Source organism: Pantherophis guttatus, chromosome 7, assembly GCF_059756535.1.
Source record: "Pantherophis guttatus breed Tessera chromosome 7, ASM5975653v1, whole genome shotgun sequence".
NCBI lineage: Eukaryota > Metazoa > Chordata > Lepidosauria > Squamata > Colubridae > Pantherophis > Pantherophis guttatus.
This window is the reverse complement of record NC_142069.1, coordinates 34,275,926-34,294,505: the sequence shown is the minus strand read 5'-3', so window position 1 is coordinate 34,294,505 and position 18,580 is coordinate 34,275,926. Positions and strand designations below refer to the sequence as shown.

At 39.3% G+C, this 18,580-nt stretch overlaps 1 non-coding gene and 1 pseudogene across 1 annotated transcript; one reads left to right on the top strand and one right to left on the bottom strand.

Moving 5' to 3' along the window:
• Positions 1–10,835: 10,835 nt before the first annotated feature.
• Positions 10,836–10,942, top strand: LOC117655954 (U6 spliceosomal RNA). Its single transcript, XR_004588830.2, has one exon. It is a non-coding gene; the product is annotated as a U6 spliceosomal RNA (small nuclear RNA).
• Positions 10,943–16,428: 5,486 nt separating this feature from the next.
• Positions 16,429–17,874, bottom strand: LOC148112803 (uncharacterized; annotated as a pseudogene).
• Positions 17,875–18,580: the final 706 nt, after the last annotated feature.

Below are 18,580 nucleotides of genomic sequence, written 5' to 3'. Positions count from 1 at the left end.
GCTTAGGCTTTTGAGGCATTCAACATTAAAAAAATGCAAATCACTCAAACTCAGACCCAAACCCAAACCAAGGCATTTACAAACTGACCACAGGAAGGCAGAAGGAATCATTTTCCAACTATTGCCTTGAGCCTACCTCCATTGTGGTGGTTAATTATTTTCACTAATAAGAGAGCTGTAATTGTTTTTTTCCATTCTGTTGCTTTTTCTTGTATCTGTTCAGCTGCCTGTTTCCCACCCTCCTTTTAATATTTTATTTTCAGCATCCTGAAAACTACCTGCTCATTTCCCATTATCTCTTTTACTTTTTTTATTTTTTAAAATACAAATAATACAAACATAGTACTTATACATCTAAATACAAAAAAATAAAAAGGAAAAAACCCCGAATATTACAGTGCTCCCCCACCCCCCGGAGATCATTTCCCCCCCCTTATATTTCTTCATCTATAACAATTTATATATATATTGTAAAAGATATACAATATATTCCAATTGTGCCCTTATCCCCTCCAAAACAACATATATTCTTGAGTAGGTTTATTCCCTTTGCCTTCCACCAACACTGATTTTATAACCCCCCCCCATTTCATTATAACCATTATCTTTTTAAAACCCTATTTGTGTTTGCCTTCCATTCTAGGCCTCTATCACTATTTACAAGTATAATCCTAGTTCCTTTGGAGCAGGCATTATAAATGTTCTCAGTTTTTATGTACAATTTTACAGAGAATTCTCTGCTGTTACAGTCATGGTAAGAATGCAAAATTTAATCCCAATTTACTATCTGAAGTTTCTATTCCAATCCCAGAAGGACCATAATGTTGGATTATACCAAAGAGGCAAATTGGCTGAAAATATTCCTTTTCAGTTAAATAAATTAATACCTGCAAGAAATAGAATACGCTAAAGTCATCCTGCACATTATAGCAGAAGTCCTCATCCTTCACCTCACATATCAAAGGAGAAGCTAAAGGAGTGCAAGGCTTTTCATTTCCAGGCCAATGCTTTTACAAACAGAAATTTTCTCAGACTTTTGAATATTTTAGCATTATGACCACATTTCCCACTGATGAACATAAGATAGGAGTAAATGCACAGAATGAAGAATAGATGGAAACGATGCAAGAATATGGTTAAGTGAACTACTAGGAAGTTTTCCTCAACTTTGAACTGCTAGTATGTCCTGTGTCCCCATGTTGTGATATGACAACAGACAAAGTAGCATTTGTGTCCCTTGACCTGCTGCTCAGAAGTGGGAGTTAAGAAGACACTTGGAAGCCATCTGCCACCAGTCAGCAACCAGTCTGTTTGATTCTATTTATGGGCCTAGTTTCTTTCTCTCTTTCTCTGTATGTGCTTCAATTAATAAAACAGAGATAGTTCAAAATTTAATTTTCAATAAACATAAATTATAACTATTTCCACCAGGCTTTTAAATGCATTGTTTTTTTAGGTAGGCCCTGCTTGACTCCTTGTAATGAAATATGCCTGGATAGAGCTGTAAAATCCAAGAAATAGTCATTGAATCTTTGTTGAAAAGATTGTATTTGTAATCAGCTCAAGAGATCAGCTGGAGGATTGTTCCACTTTAAACTTTCTGGTTTATTTCTCTTTTCACAAAGGGCATTTGTTTACTTCTTTTTAATCTGAAGAAGAGTTTAGCTGCATAGTTTTGTTAGACATGTAGATCAGTTCTGGAGAGTTAACCAATTCAGAAACTGTTTACACCTAGAACTTCCGGTTTGGTCTTCGTCGTCGCCAGACGGTCTTTTTTTAGACCGCCAGCCCCGTCGTCTGTAAAGAGCCGCTTCGAGAAAGAAGAAGCGGCTTGGAAAACTCCAAATCCGAAAGGAATTGCGAGGCGAGCCGGCGAGATTAGGTTGGGCCCCTGAGAAGCCCCCAGATTGCTTTTTTTGCTTCTGGGGGAGGATACAGGCGAGGCTCCCTCTCCAGCTCGCCGAAGCTCCGGACTTCAGGGACGATTCTACTTAGTAGAACAAGACGGCGTGACCATCCTTACAAGCGAAAATAAAGAGAATCTCCTAATCGAGCAGGGTGAAATTGGGACTTGAACCTCAAAACCGCAAGTATTTCTGCTGTGCTGAGCTAGCCCTGCGATTAAACTTAAGTGGGAGATTGAAAGCTCTTTGAAAATGGCTCCTGGCTTCAGCGCTAGGGAAAACTGAAAGAGAAAGTGGATTTGCATAGTTATTTTAACATGCTACAAAGTATCACTGCTTGTAACAAATGAAGAGAAAAGGGAAATTCTTTTAAAGTAAGCCTGATTCTGACTCAATTTTATCTCTAATCTGACTAAACCTGGGGGAATTTTTTAGAGGATTCTGTGGAGGAAGAAAGGGAAAAAAGACCTCCTTTCTTGAAAAAGTTAGACTACGTGGCAGAATGGCTTCTAAGCAGCCTAAGCAAGATACGAAGGCAGCAGGGGGGGGGATCCCCCACGCATAAGCCGCAACAACAGCCTTCTAGCCAGCAGAGTCAGAGAAAGGAGATTGATCTTGAAAGCTTGAAAGAGTTTATTGCTCAGACTTTGATGAGGCAAGAAGAAAATATAGATGAGAAGTTTAAAAAATCTCAACAGGAAATTAAGCAGGAGATCAAAGAAATCAAAGAGGTGGTTCAAGAAAAATATGACAAGGTGACTAAAAAGTTAATGACTGTGGTGACTGGTCTCTCAGCTGCAGTTGTGCAAACTGATAAAAAGGTGGAGGAATATAAATCTGAAGTGGATGCTAAAATGAAGGAGGCTGATCATAAAATCTTTAATGTTGATAATAAAATGCAAAGGATTGAAAATGAGGTGACAATGATGCAATTCAGATCTATGGAATTTGCTATAAGACTTAGAGGTATAAGAGAGAATACTAGAGAAGACCTGAGAAGGATCTGTGCTGATGCTTTAGCTGTGATGTTAAAAATCAGCCCTGAAGAGATTTTTTGTAAGATGGATAAAGCTTACAGAGTGAATTCTTGGGTGGCTAAACAAAGACAATTGCCTAGAGATGTGGTGATATATTTTACAGACAGAAGAATAAGAAATGATATTTTGCAAAGGTCCTTTGTTTCTACCATGCAAGTGGATGGAAGAGAAATTGGAGTTTATAAAGAGTTGCCACCTAAGATGTTAAAAGATAGAAAGGATTTTGGATTTTTAGTGTCTGAACTAAAGAAACAGCAAATCCCATTCAGATGGGATGCTCCAACTGGCATAATATTGAGGTTTGAAGGAGAACGATATAGATTGAATACAGTTGAAAAAGCGGAAGAATTTTATTCTACAGTTTTTAAAACAGGCACAACATCCCCACGTACATCTTCAGTGCTGGAGATAAAGGACAATGATAAGGAGGAGCAGTTTAAACAAGAGACTGAAGAGCAGTGTAAACAGTTGGAGTGGGAGGCAATGGAAATGCAGGGAGCTACAGGGGGATTTCTGGATGAGCCCCTGTTAGATTTCCCTCTGGAAACCGCAACAGGGTTACCTACAAATACAAGAGAAGTGGCTTTGGACCTGGCCCGGATGTCTGAAGCTAAAGATCAACGTATAACTCGAGCAGTTTATAAGCAATTTAAAGAAAAACAACAACAGGAGAGGTCCAAGCCACAACAAGACAAGAAGGGAGCTAAGGGTTTACAAGCACGTGAAGCCATGGGGGGAGCTAAGCCGAAGACTACCAACTTGGAAGAAAGTCTTCAGCAAATGTTCTTATCGCTTCAAGAGGCTCCAGATGACAATTAAGTTTTTATCTTGGAACGTGAATGGATTAAACTCACCACAGAAGAGGAAGAGATTATTTAACTATCTGAGACAGTTTAACAATGACATTATTTGCCTACAAGAAACTCATATTCGAATACAAGATCAAAAATATTTAATAAATTCTAGATTAGGAGCATATTTCATAGCTTCTAGCTCGGAAAAAAAGAATGGAGTAGTGATTTATATAAATAAAAGATTATCAGCTAAAATTATAGAAGTAGATGACTTTGGGAGGTTTATAGCAATTGAACTTTATACAGAAAATGGTCCAATTTTGGTGATTGGAATCTATGCTCCTAATCAACAACAAGAAAATTTTTATAAAATATTGTACTCTAAAATATTGCAATGGGATTACAGATCTATTTTAATTATGGGAGATTGGAATGGAGTAATTGACCCCAAAATAGATAAAAAGAGTATGGCAAAGTCAAAGATTAGACTGCCACAGATTTTTTTTGATATGAAAGAAGATTTGGAATTAAAAGATATTTGGAGAATACATAACCCAAAAGAGTTGGATTTTACCTTCTTCTCAGACAGGCACAGATCCTTTTCTAGGATTGATTTTATTTTATTATCATCTGACTTACTTGTAAAAGCAAAAAAAAAAAAAAAAAAACACAAAGATTTTTCCAAGGACTCTAACCGACCATAGCCCCGGTATGGATAGAAATTGAAATGGGAAAGACTGAGAGAAGATCATGGAGAGTAAATGAAAACTTGTTTAGGTATGAAAAAAATGTAAATGAACTTAAAAAGCAAATGAAAGAATTTTTTGAAATGAACTTGAATAAGGGTACCCCTATTGAAATTGTGTGGGATGCGAGTAAGGCATATATGAGGGGGTACTCATTTATATGAACTCTAAACATAGGTTAAATCGACAAAAGAAAAGATTGAAAATGGAAGCAGAGATAAAGAAGAAAGAACAGTTACTTATAAAGAATCCAACAGATGAAAGAATACGAGGAGCCATAAAACTTTTGAAAGATCAATTTCATATGCTTATGGCGGAACAAACAGTAATTAACTTACAATTTGCGAGACATAATACGTTTTGCAACGCTAATAAACCGGGCAGATGGCTGGCTTACACATTGAGGAAGCGTCAGAGCACACGGGTCATTGGTAGTATTGAGATTGGAGGGAAGGAAATTTTTCAACAAAAATTAATCAAAGAAGCTTTCTTAGATTACTATACTAAATTATATGCTAAAGATGATATAAAGACTGGACTTATAGATAAATATTTAGAAGAAAAAAGAGGTATGAAAATTTCTAGAGATCAAAAGGAAAGAATGAATCAACCAATTATAGCTGAGGAGATTATTGCTGCAATTAAGCAATTGAAAACAGCTAAAGCACCAGGGACGGATGGTTTAACAGCGGTGTATTATAAAACTTTACAAGCAGAAATGATTGAACATCTTAAAGATTTATTTTGTAGTATACAACAAGGGGGTAAAATACCTCCTTCATGAAAAGCAGCTTATATTTCATTGATACCGAAAGAGCAAGCAGGTCCTAAAAAACCTGAGAATTATAGACCAATATCTCTTCTGAATAATGATTACAAAATTTTTGCAAAAGTATTAGCCAACAGATTAATGCCAGTTATTCAAGAGGTGATTCATCATGACCAAGCAGGATTTATAGAAGGCAGATATATGAAGGATAATGTGAGGCAAATAATAAACTTATTGGACTATCTTGAGAAGAATAAACAGATATCTGCAGTGCTGGTGTTTCTGGATGTGGAGAAGGCCTTTGATAGAGTGGATTGGAATTTTCTGCTAAAGACTTTGAGAAAAATGGACTTTGGGGATCAGTTTATACAGGCGGTTTCAGCAATTTATCAACAACAAACGGCACAAATCATTATTAATGGAAGTTTGACTACAAATTTTAGTATTGAAAAAGGAACAAGACAAGGATGTCCGCTATCCCCACTGTTATTTATTCTAACATTAGAAGTCTTGTTGAATACAATACGAGACTCAAACTCATTATATGGCATAGCTATTAGGCATGAGGATTATAGGACCAGGGCATTTGTTACTCTAACACAGCCGATGGAATCAATAATTCAGATGAAAGACATTATAAAAGAATATGGTATGATATCAGGATTTAGACTGAACCAGAAAAAGACTAAGATGATTGTTAAAAACATGACACAAGATCGTAAGCAGGAACTTGAAAGCAAGGCAGGCTTTGAAATTGTATCAAAAGTTAAATATTTAGGAGTTCAAGTTGCAGACTCAAATATAAAATTATTTCAAAATAATTATGAGGTGTTGTGGCGAGAGATACAAAAGGAGATGGAGACTTGGAAAAAACTGCAGTTGTCGTTGCTTGGAAGAATAGCAGCAGTTAAGATGAACGTTTTGCCTAGATTTCTCTTTTTGTTTCAAATGATTCCGGTGCTCAAAAGTGATAAGCAATTGAGAGAATGGCAAAAAGGACTGAATAAGTTTGTCTGGAATGAGAAAAAGCTGAGAGTTAAACTGAAAATTATGCAAGATGTCCCAGAAAGGGGAGGCCTTAAACTCCCAAACCTACAATTGTATTATGAAGCAGCAGCTTTGACGCAAGCAAGTGACTGGCTTGGAAGGATAAAGACTGGAATATTGAATATAGAAAGTCATGATCTTGAATTTGGTTGGCATGCATATCTATTCTATGAGAACAAAGTGAGTAAAGTATTCAAAAGCCACATACTTAGGAACTCTTTGATGAGAGTTTGGAAGAAGCACCGATTCAAATGGGATTACAAAATACTGTTATGACTTGATCTTGGTCATACCATGTGGAATACAAATATAATGTCACTCGGGGGGTCTTTATATAAAGAAGTTCTTTTTATGGATGGGGGCAGATGGCAACTAAAGACATTAGAAACACTGTTGGAAGAAGGGATTAATTTAACTTGGCTACAGTATAATCAACTTCAACTGAGATGGAAAGAAGATCAAAAAACTGGTATAATGATGTATGAAGAAGAATTGGTTAGACATATAAAAGAGAAAGGTCCAATGCATATTAAGAGGGTTTATAATGTTTTGTTAGAAAGAGATTCGGAAACTGAACTGGTTAAAGATTGTATGATAAAGTGGGCACAAAATTTTGCAGAACCAGTGATGTTGGAAACATGGGAAAAAATATGGGTCCAGAATGTTAAATTTATACAGTCGCAGAATTTGAGGGAAAATTTTTATAAAATGTTTTATAGGTGGCATTTAGATCCTAAGAAATTATCGTGTATGTATCCTAATGTTCAACCAAAATGCTGGAGATGTGATTGCTTAGATGCCACATATTATCATATGTGGTGGACTTGTAAGAAAGTGAAGGCTTTTTGGATAAAAATCTGGTGGGTTATGCAAAATGTTTTGAAGAAAAAATTTCAGTTTTCTCCACAACTGTTTTTATTGGGTATAGTTAAGGGTTTTACATTGGGTGAAACAAAGCTGATACTGTATATGGTGACAGCAGCGAGATTATTGATAGGTCAATATTGGAAAAATGATGCTTTGCCCACTATTGAAGAATGGACTTTGAAGATGGCCAGTTTTGCAGAGATGCCGAAGATTTCAGCATATTTAAAAGACCGAACTCAAGAGACTTATGTATGGGAGTGGAAAAAGTGGATAGATATGTGCAGAATAAATATCAAACTAGGAAATATCAGATAGCTTTTAGCTGAATGAATGTATTATGTAGGGATAGATTAACTGAGTTTTAAGAAGGTATAAATGGTATATAGGGGGTGGAGGGGTTTAAGTTTCATAAAATGTATTTTTGATTAGGATTTTATTTTGTGGAAGTCCTGGGGGAAAAGGGGAGGGTCAGGGAGGGTTTGGGGGGTTTTGGGGGGAAATTGGGGAGAAAATGTATTTGTAAAACTTTTCAAATAAATAAAAAAAAAGAAAAGAAACTGTTTACACCTTGAACCAAAATATAACTGGCACCTATCTCAAATGATTAAAAGTCTCTCCTCTTATCTTGCCTGCAGACCAGAAAAAAATCAATCCTATTTGCAAGACCTCCAAAAGAACAAAGCCTGAAAAGAAAAAATATAATAAAGCTTTGCCTTACCTGTAAATCAGAAGTATCATTTCTGACTTAAGAAATTTTAGACAGTCACATGATCACAAACCTTGAAGTGTAGAAGAAATGCTATCAATGGCTGCTATGATGCAGAGCAAGCCTGAAAGTTTTACAAGTAGGTTGGGCATTATTCAAAATATTCCTATGGGTTGTACAGTCTGTTTTCAAAACTTAACTGCATTAAATGTGATGGATAACTTGAGTATGTAATGTTCTTAGCCATACGGAGGAGGATTGCTGGCATAACAGACTATTAAGGATGAGTAAGGAAGTACATATTTCATGTCTTCATATAATCATACAGCATATCCAGGATGCCAAAAATTTCCATTGAAAGAAAACTTGGAGGAAAAGATAGTTAAGAGCTGTGTATATAAAATTAGTAACAGTATGTAGGAAGCCATTTCATTTAGAAGCCCTTAAAAAAAAATCACAGCCTGAGAATAGGGAACACCCAAGGTTATCAAAAAGAGAAAATAACACCTAGTTCTTCCTCAACAGAAGAAATGAAGAAAAATGAAGAAAGAGTACCTAAATTAATTGATGGTAATTTATCTGTGTTAATTTATAAACTTGTTCCATTTTGGCTTTTCTTGCCGTCTCTAATTTATTTAGTTCTATTCTGAGTTTGGTTGTCCTCAACTCTCCCTTTTTCTCTCAGAGCACTTTTGACTGTAGACCTGGTGGAAACATTCATGGGCTGTGAAAAAGAAGCCATATGTGGCTTGCTGATACAAAGCTCAACTAAAAGGAATCTAGCAAGAAGGAAAGAGAAAGAAAGAGAGAGAGAGAGAAAGAGAGAGAGAGAGAGAGAGACAGAGAGAGAGACAGAGAGACAGAGAGAGGGCGAGAGGGAGAGCCTTTTGCCACAGATGATGAGCCAGGAAGAAGAAAAATGCTGGTTTTGTGAATATAAACAATTTTCTCTGGGCTCTTAAGGAAGGGATAAAGAATTGTGAATACAGATACAAGAAATGCTTATGTTGCTGTTGGCTGAAAACCCTAATTAATGACAGCAAATTAAACTATCATATGCCAAAATAGGAGTAGTCAATGGGGAAAGTGTAATGAACAATTACAAGTTATATATGTAGGGTAAAAACCTAAAGCAACTAGATGAATTTATGAAGTCTATTAGAATCTTTACTAAAGGTTAAAAAACAGATGGAAAAAAGGGAAATGCTGATAGAATGGTGGCAGGCAGTATGTGCTTTGTTTGAAAAAATATTTCTTAAACAAGTCAGAAAAACTCTATATAAAGGCATGCTTCCGTCTACTTTGTTATAGATAGAACTGAGTATCCCAAGAGAAACATAAAAATAAGTTGAAAACAGTGGAACTTGATTACTTAAGAAGTGCATGGTAAAACAAGAGATGGATCAAGTAGAAATGAGTGCTAAATATATGTGGGCTGAATAAAAAAGTGAGTGACAGGTACAAAAACACACTGAAACAGTAACAGAATATATGAGAACATCCAGACATCAACAAAATAAATGAGGATCAAATTACAAAACCAATATATAAAAGAAGACTGAATGGTACTGATAAGAGGAAAATATTTGTAGCTCAGGGTTGAAATGAAAAATGCTTGGTCCTCTTTGAGCTTGGTTGTTTTTTTGTAGATGTTTAGTTACCCAAACTGGGTAATATCATTAGTCATGATGATGTTACCAAGTTTGAATAATGAATGTCTGCAAGAAAACAACCAAGTCAGAGAACATCAAAAGACCCCTAAATACTGAATGGATTGAGAGAGTGGATGAAATACTGAAAAAAAGGAGAAATGACAACAACAAACAAAAACTGAACAAAAGTAATTATATTCAGCAGTGTATAGACATAGTGAAAACAAGGATAATTTTCAATTATAAAAAGTATGGGGATACATACTGTAGGTATCTAGTAAATTATGTTGGTGTAAACTAGATGTAGCTATATTTCAATCTTTTTATGCTTTTACTTTATTATTTCTTATGCCTTTTCTGCATTTTATATAGTGCTATTTGTAGCAAAAGGGAATACTGTGATACACATATGCTGTACATATGTAGTTGTTTCAAGGTAGATGAGAGTCCTGTTGAAATTCTTATGATTGTGCTATGGTGCTGTTGTTCATATTTAGTGATAAGATGACATGAAGTGTGTGCGTGTGTGCTTTTTATTTCATTGAACAATCATTTTGCTTGCAGCCTTCCGAACTTCCATTCAATCCCAAGAGATGAGATCACCAGGGGACACTTCCTATGCAGCTTTTTGTTATCAGTGATGCTACTGCTACTACTATGGGGAATCCTGCCATGGAGAAAGGACTGAAGGAATATCTTCTTCCTTGGAGAAAACCGAAGACTAGAAATAGGCCAATGACTGTGGAAGACAGTATGATGGAACATGCTAACAATATAACACCACCATCACCAACGAAAACAGATGCAAACTAGATGTTATCTTCATGCATGAATACAGTTTATGCATTTTAAAAATCTAGCAATAACAGCTGGTGGGGAGGGGCTGTACAGCAACACTAAGATAGCAGGAGGAAGGGAGATTTCTTTTCCCTGCCTTGCTATAGTCTAACAAAATATCACTCCCTACAGTTGTATATTCAAGGAGATTGAAACAAGATAGTCTGTGTCAAAGAAGTGGCTCTTCCTAAAACAAAGCTGAGTCCAGTGTTGGTGCAAAAATTTCAGAAGTGATATTGTACTGTCTCTAGGGAACGTGAAAGAAAATAAGAACCAGCACAAAACTAGAATATCTCTTAATTTTAATAAGATATTCTGAACCAGTCACCTGATTTAAGCATACTGGCTGGGAATGTTGTAGTTTAATAATAGAGAAAAACTGTTCTAAATATTCTGTCTGATAAGATCTCAAGATGCTCTATAGCAGGGGTGTCAAATTTGCAGCCACTGGGCTGGATCAATCACACGCTGGCCATGTGCTCGCTTCGGCAGCACATATACTAAAATTGGAACGATACAGAGAAGATTAGCATGGCCCCTGCACAAGGATGACACACAAATTCGTGAAGCGTTCCATATTTTTGGTATCATGTGAAACGAGGAAAATTTGGTAAAACAAATTAGAGATTAAAGTCAAATGCATATAAAAAGATTATATAATATATTGATAGAAATAGATTCAGAAATGGAATTAGTTAAGGATTGTATGATAAAATGGGCACAAAATATTCAGGAACCAATAATGTTGGAAACTTGGGAAAAAATATGGGTTAGAAATGTGAAATGTACGCAAGTGCAAAATTTAAGAGAAATTTTTTATAAAATGTTTTACAGATGGCATTTAGACCCTAAAAAGCTAGCCTGTATGTATCCGAATTTGCAATCTAAGTGTTGGAGATGTGATTGTGATGATGCCACCTATTATCATATATGGTGGACTTGTAAAAAAGTTAAAGCATTTTGGATAAAAATATGGTGGATTATCCAAAATATTCTTAAAAAGAAGATAAGGTTTACTCCACAGTTGTTTTTGTTGGGTATAATTACAGATTGTACGGTTATAGAAACTAAATTGATTTTGAATTTAATAACTGCAGCTAGACTTTTGGTGGCACAATATTGGAAGAAGGAAGATTTGCTTACTATTGAAGAATGGACATTAAAAGTAGCGAATTTAGCAGAAATGGCAAAAATTTCAGCATATTTGAAAGACTATTCACAAGAAAGATATATATCGGAATGGAGAAGATGGATTGATTATATTCAAAACAAATATCAGACTAAAAAGTATCAAATAGTTTATGAATGAATAGAAAAATTAAGAGTATTCATATTTAGTTAAGTAAAAGGGGAGTTAAAGTGTGAAGGGGGGGATAGGAGTCCATAGATAGCTAGCTTAGCTTAGTATAGGATTGTTAATTGTTATACCCTGTATTTTGTTCCGGAAAGTTCGGGGTGGGGGGGGGGAGGATAAGGAAGGGAGGGGGGAGGGGGAAATATTTGTAAAATTTTTTGTAAAACTCTTTAATAAATTTTTTTTAAAAAATCACACGACGCTGGCCACGACGATTCCTGTTTTAGTGAAGGGGGGAAAAGTCTTGATATGTCATGTGACGACGGTGTAACAACATGAGTTTGACACCCTGCTCTATAGAAATAACATCAAGTGTCTAGATGAAGAAGATCATTACAAATACCTGGACACCCACCAGGCTGACAACATCAAGCACACTGAAGTTAAGAAAATTAGTAGTAAATATTTCAGAAGAGTGAAGGAGATCTTAAAGTCCAAACTCAGTGGTGGAAATATACTGTCAAAGTCATTAACACCTAGGCAATTCCAGTCATCAGATCTAGCCATTACAATTGGAATAGTGGATTGGATTTGAACAAAACTAAAAGCCCTGGATAGGAAGACTAGAAAAATAATAACAATGAATCATGACCTTCATTCACACAACAATGTTGACAAACTCTGTTTACCAAGGAGCATAGGTAGGTGTGAAATGTTGCAGTACACCAGATAGCTGAAGAATTAAGAATGGCATTGGAAGACTATTGAAATGATAGTGAAAAAGATGCACTGAAGCTAGTATACCACGAAGGCTTTCTGAATATCAAAAAGACCAAATTGGCCTATAAGAAAGACCAAATAATGAACAGAAGAGAGAAGCGGCAAGACAAAGTATTACAGGGCCACTGGATAAAAATGTAGCAGGCAAAAGAGATTAAAAAACAGCATTAATCTTGATATTGATCTCTGCTCACCTGGGTGTTGATTGCTGGTGAGGAGATGTTTAGGTCTTTTTCTTTCCTTTTTGGTTTTTTGATTGTCTCTTTTAAATAGTATGCAAATGATAAACAACATCTACATATGTTTATCTCACCAGCAATCAACACCCAGATGAACAGAGATTAACACCAAGATTAACATAGACCAAAAACAAGAAGCAAACAATACCCCAATCAAAAATCTACCATCTCAGACAAACAAGCTAACAGTAAACAACACTGACAGGATAAGCCACTAATATATAAACTGAGAACAAACCTTACTCCCTTACCAGCACTGATGATGTTATATAGTTTGGTAATTAAATGTCTGCAAGAAAACAACCTAGCTCAGAGAGCTCCAAGGACCCCAACAACTTGACAAAAATGCTAAATCCAGTCTAAACATTGGACTAACTGTGCGATCAATCAAAATATAATAAAAAAGAACTTATTTCATAAACTCTATCAAAGTTATGTTATTTTTGCTTTCCACTGCTTTGTATTATTTTGCATGGTTTCATGGTAACTTGACAAGAAAATACTAGACGTTGCTACATTATGCCTTTCATTTTTGAATGTGACAGTTCTTAAGTTTTGAGATTTTACATGCACAAAAAATCTAGTTAAAACACCTCACTTTGCACATATATACTATGTAAATTTTCCAATGGTCAGATCCCCATAAAGGAAAAATCTGTATGACTGTCCTCATTTTAATAAGGGTATAGGGAAATCACTAAGCCGTTTATTTAGCTAAATCCATGCAAGTCAAAAGAGATGCACAAACTTTTGCCAAATTTTCTTAAATGAGTATTCCTAGACTTGAAGCATCCAGCTTTCTTCAATTGAACAGAACTCGAGCAGTATTCTGAAGGATTCAAGATAAATATGAGTCAGCAAAATATAATGTTAATCAACAGCTCACATATGAATCATAGTCATATTGCATGTAAAAATTTAATTCATCTTGATCTGGATAAGTCATTGCTGTTAGGTTGGGTGAATGAGGACACAGAAGCCAGGTCATGAGTAACAACAGCTCTTTACTTCATGGTGTGAATCCAGCAACTGTTACAGTAGAACAGCTCCTTTTATATACTTTACAGACCAGGGAGTCAACCAATCAGCAACGAGCATTAACCATTCAAACTTCCCACCAAAACTATATACATTACACCCCTCCCTTCCCAGAAGGCACTTAGGTTATACATTGGCATACAAAATCACACAGGTGACCAGGATGTGTCCATACCCGGGTTGACCTGCACAGTTCAGTCTGAGGCATGGCGTCGAGCTGGTCGGAGGGACCTTTTGTCTCTCCCAGCTCCACCAATGGAACCTCCTGGATTTCACTGGGGCGTTGACTTCTTCGGCTGGGCCCGGTTCCTCGAGAGGGCAGCGTTGGACACCGAAGTTCTCAGATGAGTCTTCCAACCATCTCGGGCTTGAGCTAGCTGTTGTGGGAAGGTTTTGGTAGTTAGGTACTGGAATTTCTGAGTGGTTTTCTGATTCTGTGGCTAATCTTTTCCGTAGCTGATCTATGTGCCTGCACCAAATTTTCCCATCTCCCATGTCCACTGTGTACGACTTTGGACCGATTATTTCAGAAATTGTCCCGGTTAGCCATAGGGGCCCGTTTGCATAATTCCTCGCAAACACTGGCTACCTGGAATTCCCTTAGCTTCCTATTGGCTCCCTTGAACCCATCAGGGGAATAGTTTGGGTTTAGCCGGTCCAGGATGCATCTAAGCTTCCTGCCCATTAGAAGTTCAGCCGGACTGTGCCCGGTGGCGGTACATAGGGTGGCATGTTGGGCTGCCAGGAACTTATCTACCCTGGCTTGCCAGTCTCCTGGTCCTAACCGTGAGAGTGCTTCATTAGCCGTTCTCACGAACCTCTCAACCAGTCCGTTACTGGCCAGATGAAAAGGCGCAGAGAGTGCGTGCTGATTCCTAACTCCGCCAGGTACCCCTCAAATTGGGTGATGGTAAACTGGGGCCCGTTGTCTGACACAAGTGTGTCGGGTAATCCATGGGTGGCGAAAAGTCTCCGAAGCGTTTTGATTACTGCTTCAATGGTCGGGAATTTCATTAACTTGATTTTGAGCCATTTGGAATAGGCATTGACAATGACCAGGAATGTTTGGCTGTGAAAGGGGCCAGCGAAGTCTATGTAGATTCTAGACCAGGGACCTTGGGGTTGTTCCCATTCCCTTACTGGTGCTGTGGGTGGATCTGGCCTGGACTCTTGGCAGGGTTGACACTTCCCCACCTACTTGGTGATGTTGTTGTCTACCTGTGGCCACATAACTCCTGGGTAGCCCTTTCATTCTTACAATTCCGGGGTGCCCATCATGTAACATATGCAATACCTTTTCCCTTAAGCATAAGGGTACAATGACACGATCTCCCCACAGTAAGCAACCCCCTTGCATTGACAGTTTGTTCCGTTTAGGTACAAAAAGTTTAAATTCCCCGCCTTCAGTCCTTCCCAGCCACCCCCTCGTGACCCAGCTCATTACTGTTTTCACGACATGGTCTTTAGCCAAGGCTTTTGCCCCTTTGGCAGAAGTGAGAGGTCCTGAGTCCAAAGCATCAATTAGTAAAACTGGTACTCCAGGGATTAGATCCCCTAGGATGTCTGGAAGCGGGCATCTGCTGAGGGCATCGGCATGCCCCAAACTTAGTCCGGGTCGGTGGACAAGGCGATAGGAGTATGCTGCTAGAAAGATTGCCCAACGAGTCATTCGTGGAGACAAAGCAGCAGGTGTGGTCCGATCTCCTGCCAGGAGGCCCAAGAGCGATCAATGGTCTGTGACTAGTTCGAAATTCCGCCCAAACAAGTACTCATGGAACTTCTTTACTTCTGAGACGGCTGCCAGAGCCTCCCTGTCCAGCTGGCTATAGTTCTGCTCAGCGCTGGACAAGGTATGGGAATAGTAAGCGATGGGTACCTCTAGTCCATTCGGCAGTCTGTGGCTCAAGACGGCCCCTACTCCAAAGGGGGATGCGTCATAGACTAGCACAAAGGGAAGCGTCACGTTGTACTGGATTAGAAAACTATCTGCAGACAAAAGTTTTTTCCCCAGACCCAGGGTGCATTCTTGGCCAATAGTCTGTGCAGGGGTTCCGCTACCGTTGCCTTGTCGCGCAGGAAGATGGCATAGAAATTTAGTAGACCCAGAAACGCTTTTAACTCAGCCTTGTTTTTGGGGGTTGCCACATTCCTAATGGCCCTTATCTTGCTTTCGGTGAGGTGAATGCCAGTTCCATCCACCCTGTACCCCAGAAATTCAACTGATGGGACTGCGATCATGCATTTGTTTTGCTTGACTCTGAGGCCAGCGCTCCTGAATTTCTCTAGTACTTGTCTCAACTGGTCCCCCAATTGTTGTTCGTCTGCTGCAGTAATAAGGACATCATCAAAATAGGGAACTACCCCTGGAAGTCCTTGCAGCAGATGTTCCATTGTGCTTTGGAATAAGCCGGGGACTATGCTGACTCCAAATTGTAGTCTAGTACATTTGAGGGCACCTCTATGAGTTACGATAGTCTGTGCCTCTGCGGTAGCGCCATCTACCGGTAGTTGCTGGGTACGCCTGCACAAGATCAAGTTTTGCAAAAATCTTGCCAGGGCCCAGGGAGTGAAGCAAATAGTGCACGAAGGGGACCGGATAAGCGCTCTGCTGAAGAGCCTTATTGATCGTGCATTTGTAATCAGCACAGAGGCGCACAGACCCATCTAGGTTAACAGGGGTCACTATTGGGGTTTCCCATTTGGCGTGGTCGATGGGAATTAGCACCCCCTGCTTAATGAGCTATCCAGTTCAATGTCAATTTTTGGTTTTAGTCCGAAGGGCACTCTCCTAGCTTTTAGCTGGATTGGGGCAACGTTGGGGTCTAAGTTAAAAGAGAGAGGGGTCCCTACATATTTGCCCAGGCGATCGTCGAAGACATCCTGGAATTCTTGCATCAGGTCATCCCTCAGGCTGCCACTCACGCTGTGGACTCCGGTGACTCCCATTCCCAGGGCCTTAAACCAGTCCAGTCCCAGGAGGCTTGTGAGGTATTCGCTGACCACAGTGAGGGGTAGCTTCTTCCGGTGCTCTCCATACTCAACCTGGAACATGTCTACTCCTTCCACAAGAATGTGATTATTTTGGTAGTCGCGAAGCTGTAGTCGCTGTAGTTGGCATTTCTTTAAGCTGGGTATTGCCTTTTTCAGGGTGGCCCAGGACAGGATGGATAGAGATGAGCCAGTGTCGATCGCCATTTTGCACGAGCTTCCTTCTATCTCCACCATGGTGTGTAGCTTCTTTTCAGGAGCCGTACTTGCTTTACCTATTGTGGTGCTTCAGGTCTCGTGGCTTTCGAATTTCGCACCCTTCCTGTAGTCGCCATATTTGTTGGCCTTTTTGTGCTGTGCTGGCTCGTATTGGCTAGATCCACTCTTTGGCTTGTGACTGGATGGTTGGCTGGCTCTGCATACCCTTGCCAAATGTCCCTTTCTGTCACAGCACCTGCAGATGGCATCCCTTAATTTGCAGGTCTGTCATTGGTGTGACCCTCCACAGCTCGCACAGTCTGCTCAGCGATCCCTCTGATCACGTCTGCACTTTTCCGTTTTGAAGACATCTTTGTCAGACTCTTCCTCTCTGTCTGGGTTGCTTCGCGGTGCACCGGGGTCGACTTTGGCGTCGCTTGTGATGGTGCTGGTCATTGCAGAGTCTCCGCAGCCTTGTGGAGGATTCGTGTGCTCTTGCTTCGTCAAGAGCAATGTGGAGGGTCAGGTTTGACCGGGCTAGCAGTCTTCTCTGTAGGCGAATATCTCTAACGCCGCAGATTAGTTGCTCTAGGAGCGCGTCATTGAGGTCTTGGTACTCATAGTGTGTCGCAGCCTTATGCGGGCAGCCATGTAAGCACTGATCAGTTCTCCTTCTCGCTGCAGCTGCTGGCGAACCTCGTACCTCCGGACAAATTTGGAGGGTACCGGGGCGTAGTGTGCCTTTAGCGAGGCTTGTAAAACCTGCCACAGTACCAACTGAACCGGGGTCAGCTCAGATAGTGACTCAGCCATATCGAAGACTTCTGGGCCACAGTGGCTCAGGAAGAGAGCTCTTTTTCTGTTGTCGGAGAGGCTTTGTAGGTTGCTAGCCTCAAGAAAGCATTCGAATTGAGCCATATACAACCCCCACTTCTCTCTGGCTGGGTCGAAAGGCTTAGGTGGTGCAAAAGTAGACATCGTGGTTGTCTCTCTGGGCACTGAGCTCATCTGCCTGGCTGAATTCATGGTTGTCAGCTCTTTTTCCCTAGCTTCTCGTTTGCTTCAAAATCCCATCCTCGTCGCCAATGTTAGGTTGGGTGAATGAGGACACAGAAGCCAGGTTGTGAGTAACAACAGCTCTTTACTTCATGGTGTGAATCCAGCAACTGTTACAGTAGAACAGCTCCCTTTATATACTTTACAGGCCAGGGAGTCAACCAATCAGCAACGAGCATTAACCATTCAAACTTCCCGCCAAAACTATATACATTACAATTGCCACAGATTAAACTATGCTGCTTTCTAAAGTTCATCTAACTCTTGTTACGAATTTGGGCGCTTCCTCTTCTTTTCATTAAACTAGACATACCCAGTTCCTGCAACCATTCTTCATATGTTTTAGCCTCCAGTCCCCTAATCATCTTTGTTGCTTGTCTCTGCACTCTTTCTAGAGTCTCCACATCTTTTTTACATCGTGGTGACCAAAACTGGATGCAGTATTCCAAGTGTGGCCTTACCAAGGCGTTATAAAGTGGTATTAACACTTCACGTGATCTTGATTCTATCCCTCTTTTTATGCAGCCTAGAACTGTGTTGGCTTTTTTGGCTGCTGCTGCACACCGTTGGCTCATATTTAAATGGTTGTCCACTAGGACTCCAAGATCCCTCTCACAGTTACTACTAT